At 35.0% G+C, this 10,686-nt stretch overlaps 1 pseudogene; it reads right to left on the bottom strand.

Moving 5' to 3' along the window:
- Positions 1–5,401: 5,401 nt before the first annotated feature.
- LOC113371716 lies at positions 5,402–5,556 on the bottom strand (annotated as a pseudogene).
- Between the last annotated feature and the right edge of the window lie 5,130 nt (positions 5,557–10,686).

Here is a 10,686-nt window from a genome sequence, read left to right as displayed (position 1 = left end):
ATCAATAAGTCAAAAGACCAAAAAAGACTTGAATTGGATTATACCATGTTTTCTAGAGCAAGTGTATAAAAGTTCCATTTGGAATGTATTGACAAAATATAGAAAAACCAATGGGGTTTATTGTTTTCATAATACCTCATTGTATATAGCATTGAAACAACACATTCCTATACACTTAAAGTATTAATATTATTGATTCTCGAGAAACAAATTAAACGTGTTTAAATGTTCCAGTTGTTATTAGCTTGGTTTATTACCGTGTAATAGTGTAGTGTATTTTCGTATAACTAATTTTCTGTAAGTCTTTATATATAAGTTCTGTAACTTTATATCATTTTCCTTCTACATTATATAGAGTATAATGTTTTTGCACTGAACAACGGTCTCGACGAAGACCGAAACGTATGAATAAATAAAGTATTTCAAAACTACTTCAGTTTTTTTACTTGGTGTTACTGTACAAATCAAAATAACTTATCAAAATATATATCAACACCAAATTCACATACTTCAATAGATATATATATATATATATATATATATATATATATATATATATATACTAGCCGACCCGGCAAACGTTGTTTTGCTAAGTAAGGTATTTCTAAACAATTTCTATAGAATAAAAAAAGAATATTTTAGGAGTGTAAGTATGTGCTGTTTGAATGGTACAGACAATAAGGTATTATAAACACAATGAACCCCAAAGTCTACTTGTATAATAATAAATTATATAATTCATAATAACAATATACATTTGTCCATATTTTGTTAATACAATCAAATTGGAAATTTTATACACTTTCTATAAAAATATGGTATAATTCAATCTAAGTCTTTTTTAGTCATTTTTGCTCCACACAGATGTAAGTTTTTAAATTGGTTATATAAAGAAAACTGTTGAATCTCACTCAAAACTAGTGGGGCGCATGGCATCGTGCCTTAAGGCAAATTGCTGCCACTTCCCGTACCAAAAATTTCGACGAATATTTGTATCCGAACACACACACATACATCCATTTTTTCTAAGGTATGCCAAAATCTTCAGAAGGTTTTGAAACGTAAAGATATATAAAAAATTTCATTTTCGATTTTTTTGCGATTACTATAACTTGCCCTACGGGAAGATAAAAATTTTCATTTTCAATGTTTTTGCGATTACTATAACTTGCCCTACTGGAAGTTAATTAACATTAAATTTTATAAAACAATTAAATAGCGTATAGTTAAATTTCATATTAAGATCTCGTTAACTAAATCACAGAGCTCACAACCCAAAAAACTAACAACAAAACGAAATACTTTCGTTATGGATTTTCAAAGATTACCGTTTATCTCCCAAGAGCAAAGTCATAAGAATCATCATAGCTGGTTATACATCTTTTCCCCTCTACTTTCAAATATTGCTGTTGAACGATGTTAAACTTTACTGGTTTTTGAGTTATTGGTGGTGGACTTAACCCCAGATCGTCATATATTACTAACCATTCTTCGATAACTTCATAGAAATTTTTTCCAGTTTATTCTTTACAATTAGTGAAAAATAACCATTAGTGAATTATATTCTACATTGCATTATCCAATTATTGTTGAAGTTTTTCATCTTTCTCAATTTGTAGAGTGATTAATTAAAACATGAGCGATACTTGACTGTGTCTAAAATGCATGGATTTTGACATATCGTTTGGAAGGAATTCCTTCAAAATTGTAGGTCTTCAAAATTGTAGTGAATCATTTTTCTGCTATACTTGTTCTAGTACCCGAACTGTCGATAAATTTAATTGAATGCGAGCATTATAATCAATTTTCAAAATATTTTATTCCAGAGAACTTGTAATTTTGTGCATTGACATTTTTACAGGTGTGTGTTCCAAAGTTATATTATAACCGAATATTCTTATTTAAGTAGTGATCTGTTATATCTGGGTATAAGTTAATCGACAAATTGTCCCCTTTGATCGATTCCAAAAGCAGGTTTTTAATTTAAATAATCTAAATAAAGAAATGATATAATCTAGAAAATGTTTTATAAATACTAATTAATATAAAATTATGCAACTAAGACTGGGCCCAATCCGTACAGCCATTTTAACATTTTACCTGGGATTGTTATATAGCTATATAAAATGGACATTTCTTCTTTGCTTCTCTTTATAAATTTGCTTGAACATATGTACATTTTCAACATGAGTACATATTGTGATAAATTTCAATGTGTTTATTTTGATTTTCCTTTTTTGCTACCGTGTATCCAAATTTGTGGCATCTTTGTTTTCTGATAATAATTTATTTTAATTGTATTAGCTAAATGTAAGAAATTTTATTGTAAATAAAAAATATTACTTAAAGAAATAAAATTGTATTAATTAAACTATGTCATGTAAGTAAATATTAGAATAAATATATGTTATTTCTAAAAATCGAAAAACAATCTTTTACTACAAAAGTAGTTTGACCTGTTTCGATGCAAGATTCTAGGTTACGCTTACTTGCTAAAGTCTCCTAAAAGTTTACTTGATGTTGTTTGAGGTGAATGTAAGTTACTAATTTTAAAAAGCTCAGAAATGGTTTTGACCTGTTTCGGTGCAAGATTCTAGCTTACGCTCAATTGCTAATGTTTCCTAAAAGTTTACCATACGTTGTTTGAGGTACATGTAAGTTACTAATTTTAAGAAGCTGAGAAATGTGTTTGATCTTTTTCGATGCAAAATTCCAGGCTTCGCTTACTTGCTTATGTTCCCTAAAAGTTTACTTGATGTTGTTTAAGGTACGTGTAAGTTACTGATTTCAAAAAGCCGAGAAATATTTTTGACCTATTTTGTAGCAAGATTTCAGGTCAAGTTGAGTTACTATTTTTTATTGATTTGGAGTATATTACAAAAATTAAATAAAAATGGCAACTTGCACGTATTGTTCATTATTAGCAATTTGCACGTATTTTACCTGAATGGCAACTTGCACGTATTATGCATAATTAGCAACTTGCACGTATTTTGCATTATTGATAACTTATGCGGATTTCCTTGATTGTAAGCATTTGCTTTTATTAGCAACTTGTACGCATTTTATTTAATTGGAATCTTGTACGCATTTCCAATAAACTTAGCGAAAGACATTCTCCTTTATATATAATTTAATAAATTATATCATATATTTATAATATAAAATACGAAAAGTTTCTCTTAAAAACAAATACTCTTATGTTAACTCTCAAAATTTTTATAACTATTTTCCTAGTATTATAGTTATTGAAAGAAATAATGAATATTTCTATTGTCGATAAGTTTTGACTTACAAGCTGACTTACGCACGTTGTACTAGTTATCGAACTAGTGACTCATGATCGACCACTATAGGCAGGATAGATATAACGGATGGATACCGCCACTGTCCAGCGCCTCATTCGGCTAAAAATGGCTCGTGCGATAAACGGCGTGTGCCGAATACCTAGTAAATTACATTGTATTGAGCCTTCCGACTCACTTTGTCTATAAAGGATACGGCGTTAGAGGCGTTCAGGCATAATCCCACGGATGGCAGCTTTGCACCACCGGCCGCTCGACCGAGTGCGTGAACCAAATGTCCGAACCTGCGGTTCCTCTCGTACTGAGCAGGATTACTATTGCAACGACGATTCATAAGTAGGGTAAAACTAACCTGAATTATTTGAAAGATGTACCGCCTCAGTCAAATTCCCCGCCTAGCAATTTTCTTGAATCGAATTACGCTAGAGTATTGTTGGCAATCGGCGCAAAGCCTCACAACACTCTTATGCGCTTGGCTCTAGAAAACCGTGACAGTCGGAACGCAAGTTTTCGACGCACGCTTTTCTCCCAATCGAGTAAGTAAAGAAACGATGAAAGTGGTGGTATTTCACCGACGATATTGCTATCTCCCACTTCTGCTATATCTTTTATGTCTCCTTACAATGCCAGACTAGTGCCAAGCTCAACAGGGTCTTCTTTCTCCGCTAATTTTTTCAAGCGCGTGCCCTTGGCAGTGGTTTCGCTAGAAGGTAGATAGGGACATTCATTCATTAACCATTTATTCTTATTATGTATAGCTCGAGCTTTCACTCATTGCTATGTAGCATCTACTTGATAATTGATTATTCCTCGAGTTTTAAATATTATGCTTGTAGGTGTTGTGCAGGACCTTTGGCCGTCAGTGGGCTGACGTAAGTAGTTACAGACAGTGGGAATCTCGTTAATCCATTCATGTGCGTCACTAGTTAGATGACGAGGCATTTGGCTATTTTTTTGGCTAGAGGGGAATGCAGTTTACGCCACCGGTGACCAGGTAGTGTGAGACTCGGCCCGACGGTAATACCCACTAAACCTATCTTCAAGTATTGTGCCTGGATGATATTGGCGCAGGCTGCATGCACTAATATATTCTGTCATCCAATTTCCTGTCTATTCCGTTTCAAGAGAGTCATAGTTACTCCCGCCATTTATTCGCGCTTGCTTGAATGTCTTCACGTTGACATTCAGAGCACTCTCTCGCGAGGGCCCAACTTGTAAACGGGTTCCAGTATAGGAGCCGGATTTCTTCTCGCCCGATGGGTTTCAGATTTTAATCAAAATTAAATGCACCAACAATTTCTCAATTTCTCCTGGGGCTTAGGATCGACAGACTAGTGTGCGACGGCTGTTTACACGAAACTCTTCTTCACGTCAGACCTCCAGGACCTCGCTGGAGTATTTGCTACTACCACCAAGATCTGCCAAATAAATAAATAAATAAATTTGTGCCAGGCTCCCGCGCTGTCGTAGATCGACACCAAACAAGGTGCGACGTCCTACTGAGAGAGAAGTGCATGCCATCGCCGCCTAACGCATAATCCACGGCGTATCGCAGGACGATTCCCGATCATTCGCACGCCAATAAATGGAATTTCTCCTTTCGATCTTTTGGGTTTCTCGGGTTTACCCCTGAACGGTTTCGCGTAATCTTGAACTCTGTCTTCAAAGTTCTTCTCAACTTTTCCTCACGGTACTTGTTTGCTATCGGTCTCTTGGTCATATTTAGCCTTAGATGGAGTTTACCACCCATTTAGAGCTGCACTCTCAAGCAACTCGACTCTGAGGAAAGATCCTCTCGATGCGCGCAAAGGTCGCCACAGGCCTGGCACCCTCTATGGGTAAATGACCCTATTTAATATGGACTTGAACTCGCCGCAACGCTCCGAGATAATAGGATCCTCCCTAACACTACATTTTCCAGCGTCCGTCTCCGGCCGCGGGATTTAGTGCTGGGTTTTTTCCCAGCGGTAATGTCCGACGTTGCAAAGTGGACCGGCTCACACGTTGAGTGAATTATTTAGGAGCACGCATATACGCAAAATTTCATCATTCGCCGGCAGGCCGTTTAAAGCAAGCGGCAGTCTGGTAATGTTATACGACCCTCAGCCAGAGGTGGTTCGGTCACAGTATCCGAGGACCGCAAGGTGAGTTCGAAACGACAATGTTCATATATTCTGCGTTTCACATGCCGACGCGCAGTTAGCTGCGTTCTTCATCGACCCACGAGCCAAGTGATCCACCGTTCAGAGTGATTTTAAATATATTTATATATGTTTCGATCGCAATTTCCTCGAAATCGTTTAAGATAACTCGGGCGATTCTCAAACTAGTATGTTTAATGGTTACAATTAGTACACCGAGAAGCATACGCTTTTCGGTACGAGATACGAGATCTCGTTTCAAAATTGAAATATGAATGTTTCATTTTGTGTGAGATTGAAAAATCTGTTTTTGCCGATCTTTCATTTTCTTAAAACAAATTGAGTAAAATGTGCAGAGTATATGGAATACTAACGCTAGCGTTTACTACAATCGATTTTGAAACACTAGACGGTCGCCTAGCGCCCAAAGAGTTAATTGAACTATGCGTTTGATATATATATATATATATATATATATATATATATATATATATAATATTTAAAAAGAACTCAGGCATCTGGCAAAACCGAGCAGATATACATGGCAGTGCTCCCACACAATGCATAAGCACGCTAAGCGGTTGTAAATCTAGTTTGACTAGCTCCGGTCAAACGTTAATGGAACGAATGATCATAGCCAGAGGCTTTTTGCCCACAGTATATAATACTATGGGAGCGCACTTAGTTACTGCGAAAATTTGTCGAGTAACCACAACATTTAGTTTGTGACTAGCTCCGGTCAAACGTTAATGAAACGAATAATTATTGCCAGAGGCTTATTGCCCACAGTATATTATACTATGGGAGCGCTCTTAGTTACTGCGAGAATTTGTCGGGTAACCACAACATTTAGTTTGCGACTAGCTCTGGTCAAACGTTAGTGAAACGAATTATCATTGTCAGAGGCTTTTTCCGCACAGTATGTTATACTATGGGGGTGCACTTGGTTTCTGCGAGAATTTGTCGAGTAACCACAACATTTAGTTTGCGACTAGCTCCGGTCAAACGTTTATGAAACGACTGATCATTGCCAGAGGTTTTTCTTGCCAAAATCAATTATTTTGTTAAGACAAGCAGAAAGTTCTTTGAATCATTTAAATCGGACGCTTAGTTCTCTCAAAAACTGCCATTTTTTGCACGTTTAGCTCTGTATCTCCGAAACCGCTGGACCTGCTTTTGCCAAACAATCACCACTTCTCCCCGTCATTACGAATTGAATGTTGTTTGGATCAGTCAAATCCGATGCTCCGGTCTCTCAAAAACTCGATTTCTTTTTTCTGCATTCTTTGCTTCGTATCTCCAAAATGGCTGGACCTGCCTTTGCCAAAAACTAATCAGCACATTTCCCTATTAATAGGAATCAAATGTTTTTTGAACCATTCAAACCGGTTGATCCGTACGCCCGAAAACGTGGACAAAAAATTGTATCCATACATACATACACACACACACACGATTCTAGATCCTCCCCCCACGAAGTAATGCCTAACGGCGGTTTCCGTGGGGACCAGAGGCAAGGGCAAAGCGGAGGTTTTAGTCGGTATTATACCAGGGCGGTATCGAGTCCGACATGCCCAGACAAAAGACCGGTCTGGGATACATCAAGGCATTTCCTTCGCTATACAAAAAAAACACACACACACACATCCATGAGGTATGCCAAAATGTTCAGAAACCTTCAAAACGTCGAGAAATGTAAAAATTTTCAATTTCGATTTTCGGCCCATTACAATAACTTACCCTGCGGGAAGTTAAAAATTGGGTTCTATGTATTCTTTAATGCTAAATTATGTAACTAGTACTATATATTTTTTCGCTCATACTATGTAGCGACAATAATATCTCATTAAACACTTGAGAATGTTTACATTACATTACATGCCGAATGAATCTAACTGAGGATATATTCCTTACTATTAGAACAACGCAGATGAAATATATACATTTTTAAAAAGAATTGTAAATTTGAAATTTATATTTAAAGTATAAAATTGTGTATATTTTTGAAAATTCAGAAAAATATTTTTTCTAAAAATTTTGATATGTGTTTTACAGTACAAGGTAACATTAAAAATAAAAAATCTGGGTACGTAATTCAGAAAAATTGTAACAAAATTAGTACTCATTTTTATAATTTTTACAAAATATCTGATAAATTTATTATCTATTTGAAAGAAACTATTTCTTAACACTTTTAGACTAGAATTCCCGCTTGATGAATATCTCTTTAAATTATACTATTTATTCCATTTCAATTTTAGGGATGCATTTCAATAACAAGTAATTTCAAGTTTACATAACTTTGATATAATTGTTAACAACCGGGTATTATATACATATTTAAGTTGATTGCTAAAAATAATAATTTAGTTAATTGTTATTTTCCTGAATGAGAAGTTTGTTTTCGCCAGAATATCCGATCCTTTAATTTTATTTTTTCTCCACGTATTAAATCACTCTGAAGCATTTGAGACCAACATTGAATAAACTGTGAACTATGAAATCATGTGTGAGCCGATTATGCAAACTTTTGTCCACGTGTTCTCAAAAACAGCTGCACTAATTTCAAAAATTTCAAAACCAATCAATGTAGCTCGATAAAGAAAAAAAATCGGACCACGTTATTAAAATATTGGTTGGGAATCCTAATGATTAATAACTTCGCGTAGGGTAAGTTATAGTAATCGCAAAAAAATCGAGAATGAAAACTTGTACATATCTTTACGTTTTAAAGGTTTCTGAAAATTTTGGCATACCTTAGAAAAAATGAATGTTTGTATGTGTGTGTGTTTTTTATGTCAAAGTAAATGCATTTATGCATCACAAACCAGTCTCTTGTGTGGGTATGCCGGACTCAATACCGTCTGGTTCTAATACCGACTAAAACCTCATCTTTGCCCTTGCCCCTGGTTCCTACGGAAACCGCCGTTAAGCATGCTGGTACATAAGCAAATGCAAACTAATTTGACACATGCTGGAATCTTCAGTCTCAAAATGTCACCATACATGATATTTCACAGCAACGGGCTTAGAACAGAGTCCTGCGGCACACCTCCTGTTATATTCTTCTGTGCCATCGCGTGATTTGAACATCAGAATTTTGTCTGTAAAGTAGCTTGCGACTATATTTCAGAAGTATACTGGCACGTTCTTGTCTCGGAGTGCATTTATAATGTAATCCCAGTTTGTGGAATTAAATGCATTTTTGATATCTAATGTAGCAACTAGACAAAACTTCTTTGCACCACCCATCCATCTAGTTGCCGCAATTGCATCCTTGGCAGTATTAACTACCAAATTTATACCATCGATAGTTCATCGCACTTTGCGAAAACCATACTGATTATGTGCTAGGAGTCGGTCAACTACTGCATCTGTTCTTAGGTGAATCATTCTTTCAGAAATTTTACGCATTGTATCCAGCATGCATATAGGACGGTAGGATTATGGTTCAACAGGTGGTTTTCTTCTTTTGGAACAACTAATCTTTGCTGTTTCCATTTTCTTAGAAAAACCCCTCCTTTCAGACATGTATTATAGCCATTAAAAAACATTGTCGGAGATGTCATAATTGATATTTATAAGGTGATATAATCCATCTACAGATTCATTACAGAAATTTTATTAATAACTAGTTGGTATTCGTATTTTGCCTTGAGGCAAGTTACATGAACTTCCCGATATGTGTATATAATCGACTTAATCACTAAAAAATAAATTAAATTATGAGTGATTATAAGTATTCCTAATGAATTTATTACACATAATTAAAAACGAACGAACACATTAACTCGGAGTATTTTCAAAAATCAATAAATTTTATAATTGAACTAGTTTCCGTAGGTCGTTAATGGTTTAGTATGTTCATTAAGACCAAGTACTCTATCGTTATACCAAGTAAATAGTATAATTATAATTTTAACAAACGTCAAAAACAATAATCATTTTCTCAAACTTTGATTAGCTTCTAAAATTAAACTACTTGGTGTAAGGCCGTAATATTTCAGTAAGTTCTATAAGACTATGATATATATCGCCAGAATAAGTTCCATTTAACACTTTTTTTTTCAAATTACAAAGAAATTGCTCGGAAGATCGTCTCACAAAACTGACAACCGATAGTCCTCATTGAGATACTTCAAATGGCTTTTAAATTTCTGAAATCGGTTCAGGCGTTTTTGAGAAAACGTCGATCAAAGGTCTATTTTTAACAAATGTCAAAAAAACTACTAATTTTTGCAAATTTTGAAGAATTTTTAAAATTAAACCATTTGTCGTAGGGCCGTAATATTTTAGTATGATCTACAAGACTATGATATCTACCTCAAAAAAAAATTGTCGATTTTTTTTTTTAAACTTTATTACAAGAAAACGGCCCGGCCGATCTTTACCAAAAATCAGCACAATTTCCAACCAATATCTATAGAACGGTTTTGAATTTTCAAAATCGATTCAGAATTGCGGGCTAAAAGGTGGACGAAAATTGTTCCACTTTTCGTGATTTACAAAGAAACGGCCCGGCCGATTGTCGCACAAAACTCAAAAACGCTAGTCCTCATCAAGATACATCGAATGGCTTTTAAATTTTTGAAATCGGCCTAGCCGTTTTGGAGAAAACGTCGATTTACGGCAAAAAATCTGTTCACACACACATACTTTTTTCCAAATTTGAACTCATTTGATTCAGAATGACTTGAAACGTCGAGAAAACATAAAATTAGCGAGACGGATTTTTTGATGAAAACATAAACTTCTGCTTCGGGAAGTTAAATATAAATTATAATTACATTTCAATAAATTCCGTGCCAATTATTATCCGTTAGACGGCGATCGCTTTAAAAAAAAGTTTAAATTTTTCAAAATATTTAAATTATAAAAAAATCATTTTTCTCAAAAAAGTAATTTTTTTCAAAATTCTCAAAAATCAAATTTTGTCAAAGCTGTAAAAAAATTAACCTTTTTTATAAATTTTATTTTAAGCACGGGAAGTTTCAGCATCTTACCATAAGACACAATGTCATACACTGCAAGTTTATATCGTTGTACCACAACAAAAATTCTTAACAGCTGTCATTCGAAGCGCCACACCCCACCATTTTCACGCGAGAGCTAAAATCGCACAGAACACGTAGCAGTAATAGCGACTCGATGTTTACCGACTCGCAGAGGGGTTCGGCTCGGGATGAAAATGAAACGTTCACGCAGTGTCCATGAAATCAGTTCACTGCGGGCATCTCATG

The sequence above is a fragment of the Ctenocephalides felis genome, unplaced genomic scaffold (genome assembly GCF_003426905.1).
Source record: "Ctenocephalides felis isolate EL2017-DRISC unplaced genomic scaffold, ASM342690v1 CF-g0.4_SCAFFOLD_01492, whole genome shotgun sequence".
NCBI classification, from domain to species: Eukaryota; Metazoa; Arthropoda; class Insecta; order Siphonaptera; family Pulicidae; genus Ctenocephalides; species Ctenocephalides felis.
The sequence above is the reverse complement of the archived record's forward strand: the minus strand, read 5'-3'. Positions and strand labels throughout refer to the sequence as shown.